The following is an 18,967-nucleotide window of genomic DNA, read 5'->3' as shown; positions in this document are numbered from 1 at the left end:
TGGGGGGAGGGTCCTATAAGTTTGGGAAATACTGCATACTGTAGTTCATTCTGGAAGACTCAAAATTCACATCAGTACATTAGTGTCTCTAAGTACTTCTAAACTGGGGAAACTTTTAAAAATTGTCTCTTGCCCAGCATTGCATAATCTTATTTTACCAGAGAACTGGGTTTGTTGCCTTCACTGGGGGGCTGGGGGGTGGGAGATAATTCCCCTGTGTGTGCACGCACGCACATGCTTGCAAACATGCCTCTGGGAAATTTTGGGAAATAGAAATGAATATGAATTCTAAGATTATGATTTCTGCAGTTTATTCCAACACAACACTGAAAAATGTCTGCTGCCTTTACTTTCCATTTTACAGGTGTCTCCTGACATCTCAGCATTAGGTGTTGCTGAAAAGGGAGGGAATTGCCTGATCTGCATTTGGAGTCATTCTCAGGTTCATCTAAAATAAGACCTTACTTGAGAATAGCTTTCTGGTAAATATTGAAGCTGTCCTGAAGATTATGTACAATATTTGCAGGAACAATATCTACTCAGAGAACATGCTGAACATTGACAGTGCTTCAAAATAACAAAAAAGTGTCCACTTTGAGAAGACTCAGCTCAGCCTTGTAATTTTACCCGAACCTTACACGTCTCTGTGTGATCATCCACACCTGTATATATGGTGTGTGATTCCAAGTTGTTGAGAATACTTCTGTTGAAAAAGCTCTCTCGCCTTCTTTCCTGGAGTCTGAAATTCAACAATTCCGAGTGCCTTCCATTGCTTTTCGTTTTCGTTACTATAGTAGTTATGGAATTGGACTCACGCCTCCCTTCAAAGTTTGGTTTTGCCACTAATTTGCTCTGTGACCTTGAGCAACATGTGAAGCTTCTCTAACCTCTTAGCTCGTCTGTGAACTGTGTATAACGGTGCTTCCCTCAGAGGCTCCTGTGGGGATGAAAGGAACTAATACACATAGAGCACCCAGCCTTAATTAAAGGACAATAGCGTTAGTGTTGTGTTGCAAATAGTTGTTTTATCCTGTTTGTGTTTTGGAGCTGTCAAAATTCAAACACCCTTGTGGAAGTAACACATTGGAAACTGAGGCATTTCTTTCCAAGCCTGGTCCTAAGAATTAAATGAGATGATACAACCCGAGACTATACTGTGCTATGCACATCAAAGGTGGTGCTATTCCCGGGCATGCGTGTGTCCTGTACTCTCGCCAGTACAGGTTTCGGTTGACATGGAGGGTTTAGAGGAGGGAGGATCGAGGAGAATGCCACCACAGATAAGGAAAAGAATGTCAGGACAACTGAGGACATTTCCTATATGATCATTTTGCCAAGGGACAATCTGGCCTCCATAGAAGCTTTCATTTCAGAAAATCTTATGAAGAGGAGGCATCAAGCGTTTTAGTCAGGGTTGTTCAGAGAAACAGAGCAGATATATCCATATCTATATCTATCTGTATCTATATCTATATTAAGAGATTTACTCTAGGGAATTGTCTCACATGCCTGAGGAGGCTAAGAAGTCCCAAGATCTGCCATCAGCATGCTGGAGTCCCAGGAGAGATGGTGGTGCAGGGGCCAATCCCAGGAAGAAGGACTGAGAACCAGGAGGGCCGATGGGGTAAGCTATTTTTAACAATTGGCATCATGTTCTTAAAAAATTTTTCTAAAGAGCTAACACAAACCTTTTGGGGAGTTTTTCATTTCTTTTATATTTTCTTCTAAAATGGGTTTGTGCTCCCCTCTCTCTCTCCAGGCCAGTTGAGAGGAGGGTCTTCTCTGTCTTAGAAGAAACTTGGGACCCAGCAGGAGGTGGCCCTTGGGGCATCTCTCCCTGAAGAGTACTCACACCTACCTGCTTGTTGCTTTCCTTTCACTGCTTTTCCTCTGGTTGCCTTTTCTTACTCCTTTCCAAATATAGGGGTGTTGTTAAGAATTCTCAAGAAGTTACTGACTCAAATATGTTCTTGGAGAGATGGGAGTGGACAAATAATTAGATGGCAGTCCTGTTCTTTTCCAAATGAACTAGTTTTTTCTCCCTGGTCTAGCACTTTTTGAATGTTTGTAGTATAGCTCTTGGTAAATTTGGGAGGTGGTCAGTGTTCACATTTTTTGGCATGCATCATTAGAATTCGCATTGGGTAATTTGATGATATGAATTCATTCTACTGTCTTTCCCTGGAAGGAAGGAATGGATATTTCAGAGATGTAAGGAATAATTTATGGATCCAATGCAATTTTGATTAAACTCAACATGACCCAAACTGCATCCATTATCTCCCCCATCTTTAATCTACTCTTCTTTTTCTCTTCCTGATCTCAGTTGGGGGAGCAACTCTATCCTATTCATCTAAGACAGAATCCTGAGAATCATATGATATTCATAAAGGCACTGGTGTATGGCCAGATTTTTGCACAAAATGATATATTTAGAAAATGGCTTATTTGTGGAAACAAAAATTTGTTAAAAGGTAGGATTTTTCCTTTATTTCTGAAATATAGTATTGAAAAGCACAGTGAAATAGCCTTATACTTACAGTAGTAACTGGGTATATTGTTAAATAATCCATGTAAATATGTATACATTTGCCAAAAAAATTAAGTTTATACTTATGGTACAATTTGGGTGTATTGTTAAATAATAAATGTATATATTGACCAAAAATTGTATTTCAGAAATTTATGTACAATAATCTCCAAACAGTAGCAGTTTTTAATTACTTGAGCACTTTACTCTCAACCTGTGGAGAATAAAGTTCACTATTTTATGGGCTTGCCTTTCACCTGATGTTTGGGTTGTGGAATAGATCAAAATACAGCCTTGAGAGATACACAGAATTGACCAATCAGCAGCCACTTAGATGATCTTAGAATCTTAGTGAATATTCCTCTAACAGGAAGAATCTGTAAAGAACCTAGAATAAAATTTAACACTAAATACTTGAGTTGAATTATCTTGGTAAAGCAACCAGAATGGAGTGTTGTAATCTCCAATCAGAGTAAGAGATTAGGTAATCTGTCACTCAGATAAAGGATGCAGATTGTGAGACCATAGAATGTGGAGAACATGCGCTCCATCTCCAACTACAAGAGAGATTAAGAAGAACTCTTGGAGAATAACAGCTCTGTCATCTGTGCTCCAGGTGTCATGTTAAACACCTGTTTGCTGAGAAGATGCCCTGATGTGCTTGGGAAGAGAAGTAAATGGCCTGAGTTAGCATAGTCCCACCTACAGTGGGTGTCCCTTAGCTGGGAAAGCTGCACACCAAGTATATAGATACACTGTAAGAACCCGAGTAGTCAGACCCATTTTATGCTAATTTTGGGAGTTAATCAGGGCACCCTTTAAGAGAACAGTGCCCAATAACAAGCTGAACATGTTAGCTCTGTAATTCCAATGTCAAATGTAGAACTGAGCAATGGGTTTAAGACGAGAGATGTCAAACCATTTTGTAAGTTCATAAAAAATATTGGAATGATTGCAAACCTGAGATTTCATAGGTTTGTAATTTTAATTTATTTGATTTACAAAAATTGTTTAACTTCTTAGAGACTTTTCTTGTTAGAATATCAAAGTCATTTGAATGATTCAAACATTAATTTTATAAATGTTGAAAATACTGCTTTGATTTGTTTTTTTGACCAGAAAAAGCTGACCATTAAGATAATCATCATATTCACATCGGCAGTCCCCCATTCACACCCTACTTTTTTCTCCAAGGTTATCAAAGGTCACTATCTAGCCATACCAAAGCCAGGACAGGAAGACCCATTCCTGTTTGATTCTTTCTTCCCCCTCAACGACCCCCACCCCACCATACACCCCTCAATTATCCTTCATTGTCCCACAGCAATTTCTCAGGATCTGTTTTCCCTTGTCTCCATCCCCTTTCCTGTTCTCTGGGATATAGTTACAGCCTGGTAATTCTGCTGGGGCCCCGGCCTTGTTCTCTTCCAACCCACTGTACAAGCAGAGACCAGCAACAGTTTCCACAATACAGCTTAGGTCAGGTTATAGCATCTCCAGTCAAAGAGCCCTCCGTGGCTCCTCCTGATCATCCTGAAGAACTTCACCCTTCAAATGCCAACCTGGTCCTTCTTCAGGGGCAGCTTGGGTTTGCAACATCTGTCTGTCTTTCCGCTTCCCTGTGAACTGTATGCCTTTTGAGGGGAGATGTCTTGTTCACTGTTATATCGTCAGCTTTTTGCACAGTGCCTGGAACGTGAAATATGCTCAGTAAATATTGAACAAATTCATGAAATGCTAATTATCTGATTGATAGACTTCCAACTTTGAGGTTTCTGTTGGTTGTTTATTAATATAGGCCAGAGGTCCTCAACTGGTTGCAATTTTGCCCTCCAAGAGACATTCGGCAATGTCAGCAGACATTTTTGATAATCACAACTGGAGGGGGGGTAGTGATTGTGGCATTGAGTGGACAGAGGCCAGGAATGCTGCTAGACATCCTACAACATGCAGGGCAGTTCCTCGCAATGAAGAATTATTTGGTACGTGATATCAATACTGCTGATGCTGAGAAACCCCAATATACACTAATGGTAAAATGAAACCTTATATAGTATTTAGTGGGTTATGTTCAATTGTTATCCAACAACAAAATAGTTCCTTTTATTCCTAGTTAACCATGACTTCTCCAAACTTTATAGATGATGTTTAGTAGAACTTTCAATGTGTAATCTGTTTTTTATGCCAAGTGGTCAGTGCCGAGAATTAATATAAGTATTATATCAATGTTCCAACTAGCCCCTCCTTTAAAAACTGAAATGCACCGCAACGTGTGTTCTCTGTTAATTCTTTAGATTTGCAAGCAAAATAGATTCTGCTTCTTTTTGGGGGTGAAGTACATTAAGATTAAACCTATACAGAAATAGTTATCATCCTACAGTTTCCCTCTTTGGGGAACTTTCTGGATGTATTTGAGGGTTGTGAATTAGTTTACAAAAGCTGGGGGGCTCAGCAGTGTGCAATAGTACCCCAAAGCAAGTAAAAACACGGTTACCATACCCTTAAACTTCAGTGCTTAGTCTAGGACACTAAACCAACACATTAACTCAGATTAATTGATTTGCTTGCAGCAGTGGAGTTCCACAGCATTGGCCTGTTTATCAGATGTAAGTGGTTCAGAATAAATGGGCATGGAGCCACGCATACCAGCAGCTGGATGGAGAATCAGTTGGTGTCAACAATGGGTAGATGTCTTATCACCAATTGATCCAAGTTGTGTATCTGTGTGAGTGAGGGACACCTAACAATTAAATAGTTCTGCTGGAAACAGAGGAAGTCTTACAAAGGTCACCCATTCAAATACATGGGCCTAAATGATTTGGGATTTATTTTCTATAGGAGCCAAAGAAAATGCAACTGCATTATGGCTTGTAGATTGCCAGGCAGGGACTCAGCTGGTGCTGAGAGCAGTAATTGGGTGATTGTTGAGAGTTTTCAAGTACTGCTTGTGAGTAGAGGACTTAATCCATCATTTATTTATTTAGACCTCCGTTACATTGGTGTAAATTCACCCTCCCGGACTTCCGATGACTTCTTCTCTTTGATTACTAAACCTCCACTGAGTTGGTGCAGGAATTTCAGCCATGCCAATCTTATGGCTAATATAGGTGCTCAGAACGTGGGTAATTAAGAAATGGAAACACTCCATGCTGTTGAGTCATGACTGATGAGACGATCACTCGTTAACTCAGTGAAACTTTATGTGCAGCGATGTGGAATTCTGTAGATATAGGCATGTATAGGTATGCAGATAAATACTTACAGAAAGTTGGCTTTACTTTTCTTTTCTGTTGCTGTTTTTTTGAACTGCCCTGAAGTTGATTAATGCTTTCCCAGTGTACCATATATAGAGAAGAAGCAGCATTAACCTGACCCACTAACAAAATAAAACAGTGCACTGCCCATGTCGTGGCTACTTACTGCAGTCATCGTTCTTCTGGGTGTATCATACTTTAAAAATAAAAGTGTGGATTCAGTTCTACCATTCCTATATTCATTACTTTGAGCAAAAAAGATAGATGATCTCCAATGAATGATGTAGATCAATGTGGGGTGACTGTGGGTGGTGTGGTAATTAAAACTCATAAACGCTGCACCGTTTGGGAAGTCATTAGACAAAACAGTATGTGGATGAGATTTTGTCCTGCCTAATTGCCACAGCTGCGTTTATTTAAATGGGGAAACTCGCTTCCAACTTGATGGAAAAGGCCAGTCTCATGGTCTAGAAGTGTCAGGGTCTGGTGTATGCTCACCTTTTAGAAGTGAGACAAATCCCACTACTTCTCACATGAAGCACGAACAATGTAGGCAGACCTGAAAACATGGCAGCAGGTTATCTGAAAAGAACGGGGTCCAAACCAGTTTTTCAATATCACCATACATTTGAATTTCTTGTGAGTGTGAAAGAAAGTTTCTGTTTTTTGGGAGAAAAGCAACTGCTGGCTAAGGATTAAATAATGAATCCACATGGAAGTCTCCATCCAGTGACCACCATCTTGAATGACCAAACGGGTGTGCATCATTTGGATTCATGGCTTAGATCTCAAACTAGCTACAGTTAGGAGTCGGGAGACTGCTATGAATAGAGGAAAGAGAAAGGAGGGCCATCACGTAAGTAGCAGTTGGGGGGGGGGTGTCAGAGAGTTAAAACTCAGCAAACATTTATGCATTAGGCATTTAAATTAGTATTTGGAACACCAAAGCTTTTGGAGCTTCCCTTTCTTAGTTAATAGAAATTTACCTTCACTATGTAATTTCAGATGCCAGAACAGCTCTTGAAAAAGAACAGAAGCAATTTTTACACCTCATAGCAGTTTTGAGAAATACAATTGAGCCAAATATGTTAGTGGTATTGAAGGGCATAAACATTTGGTATGCGGACGGGCCCTAGTAGGTTCATTTCCAGATGACTGGTAATGTGTTCTGTACACTTGGGTATCTAGCATTTTGGTGGAGCCAATTTCCTGGTCTCTGCGTCATTCTGTTTCCCTTGGTTGGGCCAGTTAATCCTGTCTATTAAATTTAATCCCCTTCTGTCTGTAGGACCATTGTGGTACCTAGCATAAAGTCCCCATCTACTAGTGTAACCCTGGTTTTGTGCGAACAATATAATAACCAGATTCCGTTTTGCCCCTCTCTTGTGACATGCCACCTGCCTTTTCTGGTTCTGGTGACCAGATCTGTGATCTGTGACCACGATAACCTGCCTGGAACCCTAAACTCCCAGAATGTGGACATCTCCCAGACCTTGACTTGAAGAGGAGCAAACTGGTAAGCATCTTCTAATGTCTGTATTCATGGTAAGGGCTTGGGAATGGTTGGAAAAAGAAGGACCAGTGGGCCCCTCAGAAAGGTGCTTTTGTATAGCTCGCACACTGTTGGTTTTGAATTTGTTTCCTTGGAGTAATCGTGGAGGCAACCCTTGGTAGTGGTGCTGATGCTGGTGGGGATCCCAGCCTAATGCTTTGAGGCATTGCCGTCTGCTTACAGAACTGTGTGATGCCTCTTTCCTGCCCCCTGTCCTAGTACGTCCCCTCCTTCTCTGGTTTCCACTGGTATATTGATCCATGAGACTCTGGGTGCATCTCCATCAGGTAACATTACTTGATGCAGTAATATGAGTCCCTATGGTGCCCCAGATGCTTAGCACAGCTTATTTCCTTAGCCTCTACAGCAACTTTACCAGATTTAAATTATTATTCCCATTTTACATGAAAAGAAACTCAGAGTCAGAAGTATAAAAACCTGGCGTAGGTTGCATAGCTGTTAGGTGGCAGAGTCTGAATGTGTCTTCATGATTGACCCATTCCAAGCCTATGCTTTTAACCCTGATGCTATTCCACCATCCTTCTGGATACTTCCGTTGACTTTTCTTGTGCACTTTGGCTGGCTCTGTCTTATCCGTGGATCTGTCTTCTCTTTGTTGGATTGGGCTTGTAAGTGTCCAGGGATTTGAGCAGCTCACCTTCTCCAATGGGCAGGTTTCAGATTCCAGTCGTCTACCAACCTCATATCACCTATCCCACCACTGATGATCACACCACACCTGGCTGAGTGCTCAGGTATAATACAGTCATCTCTTTCAATACCAGAGAGGAGTGGGATTCCAAAGTACTTTCTGATCTACACTTTCATTTCAATAGGTCTTTTGTGGCCGCTTCAAGATAAGTACACGTCTTTGTCACTTTCCACTTCTACAATATTCCTATCACATATGTGGCAGCACCTCTTAAGCCATTTTTCTTGTTTCCTATAAACAACTCCTTAAGATTCAGACACACTAGGCCAACTTTCCCAGTTTCATGAGAGTTTCATCCAAGATAATCATATTCTTACTCTTAATACCACATGGCTATGCAAGTTAACTGAAGTTAAAATTTCAGAGGACAATAAAAGATGCAACAAATATTAAGCAACATTGTATGTTGTCATGAGAGTGTGTTTATTGCTTATTTATATGTTAGGAAAATTCCAAGAGTCCATTTGTAAGTCATTGTTTGGAACTTAGTACATGTATAAATTATGTTATAAAGCCTAGAAAAATTCCCAGGCTAGCACATAAAAAACTACTAAATCCATACATGGCTGTGCTAATGGTATAGGAAGAGTTAATTTCATCCAGTTCAATTAGGTAAACCATGGGTTCTAAATATGAACATTATTTTTGAGAAAATGAGTCCTAAGAGAAAATTATTATTATATTTTAAACCACTTTGGATATGATACTCTCCTTGAAAATATATTAAATTCTTCCTTCTCATCTTAATCAGGGTGTTTTGAATGTGTTATACTCAGGCCTTCACATTGGACATGCCAAAGGTACTTGCCTTGTTGAAAAAAAGTGTTAGTTAATTTAATCTCTTTGAGCGTTTTGAATTTGTTCTCGTATTGAAGCAAAAGTATGCTAATCTGCCAGTGAAAAATTGGTCAAATACAGTATTCTAATCACTTACAAGGAATAGAACCATCTTCTTTTTTCAAATGAGTAATTTGAGTTATTTTTGATGAATAAGGGCTGTTCCAACTTAATGCTATAGTCTGTCCACATCCTCTATTGTGACTCAGTTGAATTATGCTTATTAACATGGTAATATATCAAAATACTAATTTGGATAAGTTTTGAGAATGATTTTGCTATACTCTGCTCTCAAGAGATATTAAAATGCTAAATAGGGAGTTTTTACTGCATTTGCTAAATTAATGACCCCCTCAAAAGGCTTATGTTACTTTTAAGAACATTTATATTGCATTGCCATTAGTCATGTCAAATTTGTATTCCAACATGGTCAGGCCAGGTGACTCTTCAAATGATTTGCATTTCATTTCATCTCCCATCTTTGCATCACGCAGTGCCTTGAGGTAGATCTTTTCTACAAAAATCAGCTTGCGGTTACCATGAGCACAGCTATGGGGTTGGTACTGTGATCAATAGCCAAGAAGCTGTATTCATTATTTTTGCAGCTGTTAGTTTTATTTATTTTTTTTAACATCAGCATCTTTTTTTGCCTGTGCTTAACTAGTAACTACATACATGATTCAGTAAGATAAAAAATGCTTCAGAAGAGTTCTTGGGCAGGGGGTTTGCTGTGGTCAAACTCAGTAATGTAAGTATATAAAGAACACTACTTTGTCAAATGTCTGAATGTCCTCAGTGGAAGAATAACACACACACACACACGCACGCACACACACAGGTTGGCTGCAGCTGCAGTTAAAGGAATATAGCTCTAGTTTTTGAGTGCAGTGAATATATAATGTTAGGTCTATGGATATATACAACAAAATCTTCCAAGTAAACAGGTCAGGGTTCACAGTTGTCTGAACATGCAAATTAAATGTTTTAATTTTTCTCTTGAAATACCAGGTATATATAATTGTAGAGTCTTAGTTTAAGATTTATTTTATTAAACTGTTATTTTGAATTTTTTATTATGAGAAATATTATCTTTAATGTGATTTTTGGATCAAGAAGTTTACCTAATCAAAATAAAGATAGATAACAAACAGAGGCAACAGTGACCCTTCTGTGAAATGTTGATCAAGTCAGATCAGCACCTCTTGATGAGTGAATTTCCCCACCTTAAAAAATGGACTTAACATGACATATCTTTCACTGCTGGCATGGTAGAAGGATGAAATGACACAGCATATGCAAATGTATTTTGAAAATAAAAGCTGAGAAAATAAGTTAAAAATATTTTATAGTTATATCTATTTTTTGTGGGGCTGCTCCAAACTAAAGATCATAATTTTAACTGCACACATGGAAAAATCATAATAAATGACATCAAAAATTACTCATCGAGCCCTGCTTTACCTAAGACTGGGAGGGACTGTATGGACTAGAGGTAAATAGAATAAAATAAAACATAAAGAGCTGACAAGTCAATACTTAAATAAGAGTTTAAAACATTGAGAGAAGTGACACATTGGTAACATGGCTGGGGTTAATGAGGGACTGAGGGCAGTCAATAATTGCTCTAGGAATTCAGAGGGGAAGTCGGCGAGGTTGGGATACTTAGCGAAGGCTCTAGTTGTAAGATGGAATTCAACTTCAGTCCTGAGGGATGAATACTGTGTGAATTCAGAGGGTGGAGAGACGTCTTCAGAAGGGGAAGTAATGAGCAAAACCCAGTTGATATATGCAAGACCTGCTGAGGTTTACCCCTCCCATACAGATCGGTAGGCGCGTCTTCACGGACTGGACCTTAGAAGGGAACATTTGGTCACGGAGAAGTTACTTGGTGCCAATGGCTGGGGCCCATGCTTTACAAGCTTAATGTAATTAATTCCCATGGAAACCCTCTGATGCTCCATTTATCATCTGCTCTTTACAAATTTGGACATTGAGGAAAAAGGTAAAAATGTTTAACAGCGAGTGGAAGGCAGTCTCATCTGTCTTCAAATCTATAGTGTTTCTACAACATTGCTCTAGCCATTAGCTACATGGCATCCTCGGGGTCACACAGCTGGTTAAATGTCAGCGTAGACCTAGAACTTGGCCTTTTGCCTCCCACGCTGTTCACCTCTATGTTACATCCCTTGAGAGTCGCTATGTAGGACTTCACTGTTGGCTGAAGACTTTCAGGATCTTGTCTTATTGTACAAAATAAAACTTCTTCCAGGGAGTTGGATCAGATAAATACACACGAGAGAGATGGAGAGGAAGAATCTAACCACATCAGAGTTGCTAACTGCTGAGCTACTGGTAGTGTTTGGTATTTTAATCGAGATCTTCTGACCCTGAATCCCTTGCTATGGTATTGCTTTATTTCGAAATCAATGATCTTATGTTGCCTTATTTGGAATCTTAATTTATGTACACTCTCTTTGATAAAATCAAGAAAGTATCAGATACAGTGGAGAAACCAGGAGAGACATACAGACAGACCAAAGTTACCTTGAACATAGCAGTTGAAATAGTCTAGATTGTTGATCTACAAATAAAAGCATAGAACAGGGTCAGAAGTAGGAGGGGAATGTGACTGTACCCTACACAATAAGAGAATGACTGATACCAAACTCACAGCAGTTCTCTGCCTGTGACAAGCATAATTTGTACTTATATTGCACCAGAACATAGTTATTCCAGTTCCCAAAAAGTTTGATTTGTCACACACTTCAAGCGTGCCCTTTTTCTTTACATGTGAAGTTTTCCTTTGTTTGTTTGTTTTTTTAAGAAACACCATCCTATGATTTTGGCAGGGTGGGGGGAACTTCTTTGTCATTTAAGAACTGATGATGCAGAAATCCTACTATTCCCCAAATATTTCTTCTGGGGATTTTTTAATTTCCCTCGCTTTTTTTCTGACAATCATTAGTGTCTCCGTGTGAATCTCAAATTCATCTTTGGGACCTGTGCTTTTTGAAAATTGTAGTCACGTCTCAGGTCCTAGGATATTACAAAACAGCACCCAGTTTAATAACTTCATCTATTTTTTTTCACTTTCAGAGTTAGTTTGTGCTTTCCCCATCATTTCCTATCTTGTCAGCATATACCAGAAATAAAATAAAATTTATTTGGATTGTTGAATTTTCATAAAAATGAATAGATTATTTAAATCCAAACCTGAAGCTCTGAAGGAAGAATGTAGGTTAATAAATTGAATAGATGTGTTTAAATTTCTCAATGATCCTAAAATGTAAAGATTTAATTTTTTCCTCATCTTATTCCAGGCTGCCTAAATTTCCATAAAGCCCTAAGAGAATAGGCACATATTACATATTAGCAAGGAGATTTAGAATAGTGTGTGGTGTTCAGCACGGGCATCTCCCTTGCATTTCCAAAGGCTTCCTGATTAAGGGTTTGACTATTGTACCCAAATTTAATTTGCCTTCGAGATCAACAGTTAGGAACATTTTTTTCTACCATTCTTTCTGGATTTGGAGTGCTGGTATATACTGTTTCCTTCTTGATCAGTTTATTTTTAAGATATTATTCTTCAGTGTGCCTTGGTTAAGCGATTTTAGATTGACCATAAAATTGAAATTATATTCATTAAAACATTAACTGAAAAACACTTTTAACCCATCAATAATTTAATTCCATTCACAACTGTCCTGCTGACTTAGCCTTGGATTTTAAATGAAGTCTTAATTTGATATGTCATAAACATTTTATTCTTTATATATCAGTGTCCATTTTTACAATAATTTAAGACAGTAAGCAGTGTTTTAGTATGTGATGCTAACCTGTTTTTTTCATTTTATGCAAGGACTTTCTCTGCATCAATGCCTGTTCTAAACTGTCCGAAGATTTTATCAGTGGGATCAAGATGACGTGTAACTTCCAGGTAGAGCAAAACCTTTGAGACGAAATAACCTACATTGAAGCAGGTAATACTCTTGCTAAGGAGAGGAACCTTTTATTATTAAAATTCTAAAAAATACTGAATTTGTCTTGCAAAAAATGCTATCATATCTTTATCCTCTAAGATTGCTTGTTACAGAAAAGAAAATATTCTGAAAGTTTAACTGTTCTTTGACACCAAATTATTCTTTGAATTTCTCTTGAACTTGACTTCAAGGGAGATGTTAAAAGAAAATTAACTTACGTTTTTTGTATGCTTTCACCATACAAAATATAGGCATAATCCAAATGAGAAAAATAAACTTACATTTGCACTGTTATCAAGTTAATTTTCATACACAATACTATACATTAAAACACTTATGAAAGTGTATACAATGTCCTGCTAAAGTCTGATACTTTAAGCTTTGAAGTTACAACGTTTCAACATCTAAACAACTACAGTAGTATCACAATTATTCTTCACTTTCTGACATTCACATTATCATGTTGGGTCCTTCATATATACCAGGGGTGAGCAAATGGCAGCCCTTTGCCGAATTCAGTCCACTGCTCGTTTTTGTAAATAAAGTTTTATTGGAACACATCCAAGGTCAGTTATTTACATATTGTCTATAGCTGCTTTTTGCAGCAATGGCAGAGTTGAATAGCTGCCCATGCGGCCTGCAAAGACAAACATATTTACTATCTCACCCTTTACTGAAAATGTTTGCAGATCCCTGGTGTGTATCAATTTACATCATTTTTATAGGACCTTTAGCACTGGCAGGAAATGTGTAAGAGAAGTACAGCTGATTTATTAAGGTCAAGACTGCACTAATGGGAGTACTGTTAACTTTGTTTTGAGCTCTGCTTAAGAAAGTACAAAAAGTATATTCATGGTTAGCTGTGAGAAGACTAAATTTAAACCATTTTTACACAATATATATCAATATCCCTTTCACGATGATTTGATTTTAGACAGTTGACAGTGCTCTAGTGTATATTGCTAAAGCTGTTTTTTAAAAATCATTTTACCCACAATTAAAATTTTATTATACTTAATATGTAGTTGTACCAAAAAACTATTTTATTAAAAGTAGTGTTTTAAAGATACAATGGATCCTAGACACAACCTGATCCTTTTTTCAAGAGAGGGAAACACGCTAGAGAAATTAAAATTTTTTCTCACAATCACACTGTGATTAAATAACAGAACTGAATTTAAATCCTGTGTCAACTACTATTTCCACTTCTTTGTCTCTGAACCCACCTGAACATATTCCCGGAAGAAATATGAAAATAGTTCAATATTGGTCCGTTATTGAAATCAATATGAGGGTCTACAGACAAATTTTTGGTATTTGGCTGATTTTCTACCATATTGTTTCTTATTATCTTTTTGTCTTCTTTTTGATGGTAGTCTAAACATTAATGAAGTATGCCCTGCATTCTCAAGATGGCTAACTTTATGCAAGATTCGTTATGAGGTCTCAGAACCTTTGTCTGTGTTTACCAAGTAGTACTCTTTGCTTATCTCAAGTAATGAGAAAAGAAGAGAGATGGGCTAGGTATATAAATGATGTGTTTATCCCAGCGAATACCAAATGACCTCCACATAGGTGGTGTGGGTGAACTTTGTTCTTCGGAAAGAGAGAAGCATGCATGTGTGGTGAGTATGGGGGCATTGCAGTTGACTGCATCACTCTGCAGTTGGAAATGCCAAGTTCAGCATACTTGCACATGGTGGCCAGTTCCACCTTTGTATCCTAAGCGACCATTAAGTTTGAGCAACTCAGCAGCTTCTATCATGTTAAATTAACAATAATTTGGATTTTATTGGTTTTGTTTGCTTTAATGTGTGAATTTTGTTTGGTTTCATTGTTGTATAATGCTAAATATCAAGGAGTTTACAATCAGTTTATGTTTGCATATAATTTACATAACATGAAGATGACGTTGATAATTTCTTGATGAAGGTGATAGTTTAAGTCAATGCTGGAAATCAAGGAGAACTTTTTTTTTCATTGTCATTATTTTTCTTTATTAAGACTATTTTTTCAGAGCAGTTTTAGGTTCACAGCAAAATTGAGGAGAAGATACAGAGATTTCCCATATACCCACTGCCCTGACACATGCACAGCCTCCCCCAACATCAACATCCCCACCAGAGTGAGACATTTATTACAATTGATGAACCTACGTTGACATGTCATGATCACCCAAACTCCATAGTTTACATTGTGGCTCACCCTTGGTGTTGTACATTCTATGGATTTAAACAAATATATATAATGACATGTTTTTATCATTGTAGAATCGTACAAAGTAGTTTCACTGCCCTAAAATTCCTCTGTGCTTTGCGTATTCATCCCTCCCTCCTCTTCTCCACAATTCCTTGGCAACCACTTATGTTTTTACTGTCTCTATGGTTTTGCCTTTTCCAGAATGTCCTAGAGTTGGAATCATACAGTATGCAGCCTTTACAGATTGGCTTCTTGCACTTAGTAATATGCATTTAAGGTTCTTCCATGTCTTTTCATGGCTTGATAGCTCATTTCTTTTTAGTGCCGAATGATATTCCGTTGTCTAGATGTACCACGGTTTATTTATCCCTTCACCCACTGAAGATATCTTGGTCATTATTTTTTTTTACTTAGAAAAAAATTTTTAACTGAGATAACATATACATACCATAAAATTTGCCACTTTAACCATTTTTAAGTGTACATTCAGTGGCATTAAGTACATTTACATTGTGTGCAACCGTCACCAGCATCCATCTCCAGAACTTTTTCATCTTGCCAAACTGAAACTCTGTCCCCATGGAACAACAGCTCCCCATTCTCTCCTCTCTTCAGCCCTGGTAACCACCATTCTTCTTTCTGTCTCTGTGAATTTGACTACCCTGGTTATCTCATATGAGTGCAGTCATACAATATTTGTCCTTTTGTGACTGGCTTATTTCACTTAGCATCACCTTCCTTTTGGAGGCCATCTGTGCAACGAGCAAGTGTGAAAATGTCTGCAGAAGCCCGTAAAATATTTTCACCTAGCTCTCCTTCCTTGCCTTTTGTCAGACACTCACAGAAAGGTGTGATTGCCTGAGTCAGAGGCCTGCGCTTGTGGCACACACATGTGTTTTATTTGCCCAGTGGTTTGTGGGGAGACAATAGGCGAGGCAGCCTTCCCTTGCTGTTGTATTTAATTTAGCATGAGAGGTGTGGCAGCTGAAACCTAGCCACCAGTCAGGGGTGGGCTATCAAAAGGTCAGATTTCATGTCCATGTGGTAAATTGCTGAGTGCTTTTGTTGTCTCAGCCTTCAGCCGGGCTTGGCACCTGACTATCAGTAGCAGGCAGACTGTCTACTCCGGCTGCCAAAGAATGGGCGGGCTCCCTTGTGCTGAGCCCGGGCTTGTTAGACAAGCCTAATGCGATGTACTGCCAAGGGATGGAGTGCTGACAGAGAGCAGTGAATGCTTCCAGTGGACATCCTTTCCAGGATATTCTGGACACGTGTGTCCGCTGACCCTTTCTCACAAATGATGATAGTGACGGCCATGTCAGCAATGATGATTTCTGTTTTCTAGAAGAAAGGGTACATGTGGATTCGTCCCCCCCACTGTAGATGCACGCTTTTCTCTGTGGATTACTAGAATTCACTCAAAGAGCATGTGGTGAGGTCATTTGTTGTTCACCGGGATAAACATATCATTCAAGTAACTGGCCCATCTCTCTTCTTTTTTCATCACCTTGAAACAATCAAGGGGAGCAAGTGAATGCCAAGGTGATTATACAACCGACAAGGGCCAGGTACTGAATCCACATGATGGGTCTTGCTTAAGCTGTGCTTACTTCAATAAACCTTAATTAAGATGAGAGAAAAAAAGTCATCTTCGTTATGATTCTTTTTCATGCTATAAGCTGATTTCTTTCTGAATACTATGAAAGTCACCATTTATTTCCCAATGATTGATGTAGAAAATTTTGGAATTATTTCCGACCTTTTTTCTCCTTGAGCTCTCTTAGCCAGTTATTCATCAAGTCCCAAAGAGTCTTACTGCTCAGTGTATCTTGTTGTGATCACTCTGTTCTTTTTCAATACCCATATCCTAATCTTTTCATTGAGCTTTGGCAATAGCATCCTAGCCTGTGTCTTGCTCTGCCTCCAAACCCCCAGCATTAAGCTACTACTGGGTTGATCTTACTAGATGTGACTCTGCTCAAAACTGCCATTGGCCCCATTGTAACAGGTAGTATTTGCATTCCTTAGCCTTCAAGGCCCTATAAAATGGGGCCATTATGAGAATTTATGTTACCTGCCACATGAATCTACCTATGTGATTTTTCTACTTCAGCCTTCTCATATCCAAAGCTGTCATCTCAGGCAAATTCATTGCCTCCTGATTCTTTAATGTGATCTCAATGCTCTGCATGAAGCAGCCCCTTCCTTCCTTTTCAGTCTTGTCTCATGCCAACTTCTCCCTCATTCTCCACTCATTAACCCCATGCTTTTCTTTTATATCTAAGTACACTGAGCCTTTCACTTCTCCACTCATTAACCCCATGCTTTTCTTTTATATCTAAGTACACTGAGCCTTTCACTTCTTAACGCTCTTTGCAGGCAGCATTTCTGATACCTGAAAATGCTTCCCTCTACCCTTTCACATCGCCGTATGGCTACTGTCTCTTTATCCTTCAGTTCACAGATGAAATCCCATTTCCTTAGAGAACTTGTGGACACCTATTTAAATTAACTTCTTTTTGTCTCCCCTCATGGCATTGCCATTTATAACTCCTTGGCCTTTTCTTTCATAGCACATAATTATTTTGTCTGCCAATATTTTTTTTCTTTTTCTCTCTAGAAGGCAAGCTCTCTGTATGTCCAATTCCCAGCACAGTTCCTGCCACATGATAGATATTTAATAAATAGATGAGAGTGAATTAAGGAATAAATGGGTGTATTTGCTTTCTCCATCTTCCCTACGTGGAAAACAAACAGTCCTCCCATAATATAAAGACTTTCTTTGTCCCTCAAAGCTACCCCTTTTCCACGTAGCCCATATTCACAGGATGCCTCCTCTATCAAACATCTGTGGCAATGCATCAGGGACTGACAAGCACCATGACTGGTACTCTGCTGTTTTCATAAATATATTTAGAGGGCCTGGCACAGGGAATCTTTTCAAGCCAGTTGTTATTCCCATGGCCTGGCCCAAGAGCTTCAACATGACAAGTATTTAATAAAGATATTCAAATTGATTAATTGACAAATAGTGTTGCAAGTCACCTTAGAAAGAAGACAGAACTGCTCTCCCTCAGCTAAAATTTTTGAGGCAATTGAAACAAATGTTTATGGAAAGCTCAAGGCTTCATCTTCTTAACTGGCTTTCTCTTAAATGGGCAGGAAACAGAGTGAATTTACTTTTTCTTAGTAGAGATCTGTATTTTACTCAGGTTGCAGAAGGCTTATCTCAGTGATACTTATGAAGTGATGGCAAGAATGGCTGGAACCATCTGGGGCTCTTTCCACTGATAGTAATGGACAGAGGAGACAAAAGCCAGCGAGAAATTAACAAGATATCTTCATAAAGACCACATTTTCTAGTTTCTGGACTGTTAGCTCTTTTAGCATGTTTCCTGACTATTACTGTAATAGGGTAAACACTAAGTAGCTGTAACAAAGAGATAGCATATCACCGTGAATCAAAAAGACAGACATGCATTTCTCTCTCACGGGTCCAGAGTGTGAAGGCAGATTTGGCTTCAAGGTTCATTCAAGCCCCCAGGTAGAGCAGGAGACTCTCACCGTCATCACATGGCTCCCAATGCCATTCTAGGTGTCACAAATTTTAGCCAATAAGAAGGAAAATGGAGAGAGTCCAGTGCAAGCACCCATATGGACCCAGAAGTTTTATGCAATGATTTAGTTCACATCCCAATTCTGAGAACTAGGTACAGACCACACCTGTACCTAGAGACTAGGAATAAAGTGTACAGTGACCTTAACCATAGAACAAAAGAAGGAAAAAATTAGGGAAACATCAAGAAGTCAGCCAAAGTCCAGTCTTCTATGCACCTAAATATATGCTTATAGCTTACTTTCCATACATAGAAACACCTGGACTCCATTCTCAGGGGAGACAAC

At 38.8% G+C, this 18,967-nt stretch overlaps 1 long non-coding RNA gene across 2 annotated transcripts in view; it reads left to right on the top strand.

The window, feature by feature from the left end:
- The first annotated feature begins 275 nt into the window (after positions 1-275).
- LOC147912025 (uncharacterized) overlaps positions 276-18,967 on the top strand; it is a 44,126-nt gene continuing 25,434 nt past the window's right edge. For both annotated transcript variants that reach the window (XR_015550662.1, XR_015550661.1), the window contains exons 1-3: positions 276-1,624; positions 7,208-7,300; positions 12,745-12,865. This is a non-coding gene — a long non-coding RNA (uncharacterized LOC147912025). The remainder of the gene's footprint in view (positions 1,625-7,207; positions 7,301-12,744; positions 12,866-18,967) is intronic.

This window comes from Ceratotherium simum, chromosome X (assembly GCF_057802395.1).
Source record: "Ceratotherium simum simum isolate JZ-2026a chromosome X, ASM5780239v1, whole genome shotgun sequence".
NCBI classification, from domain to species: domain Eukaryota; kingdom Metazoa; phylum Chordata; class Mammalia; order Perissodactyla; family Rhinocerotidae; genus Ceratotherium; species Ceratotherium simum.
The sequence above is the reverse complement of the archived record's forward strand: the minus strand, read 5'-3'. Positions and strand labels throughout refer to the sequence as shown.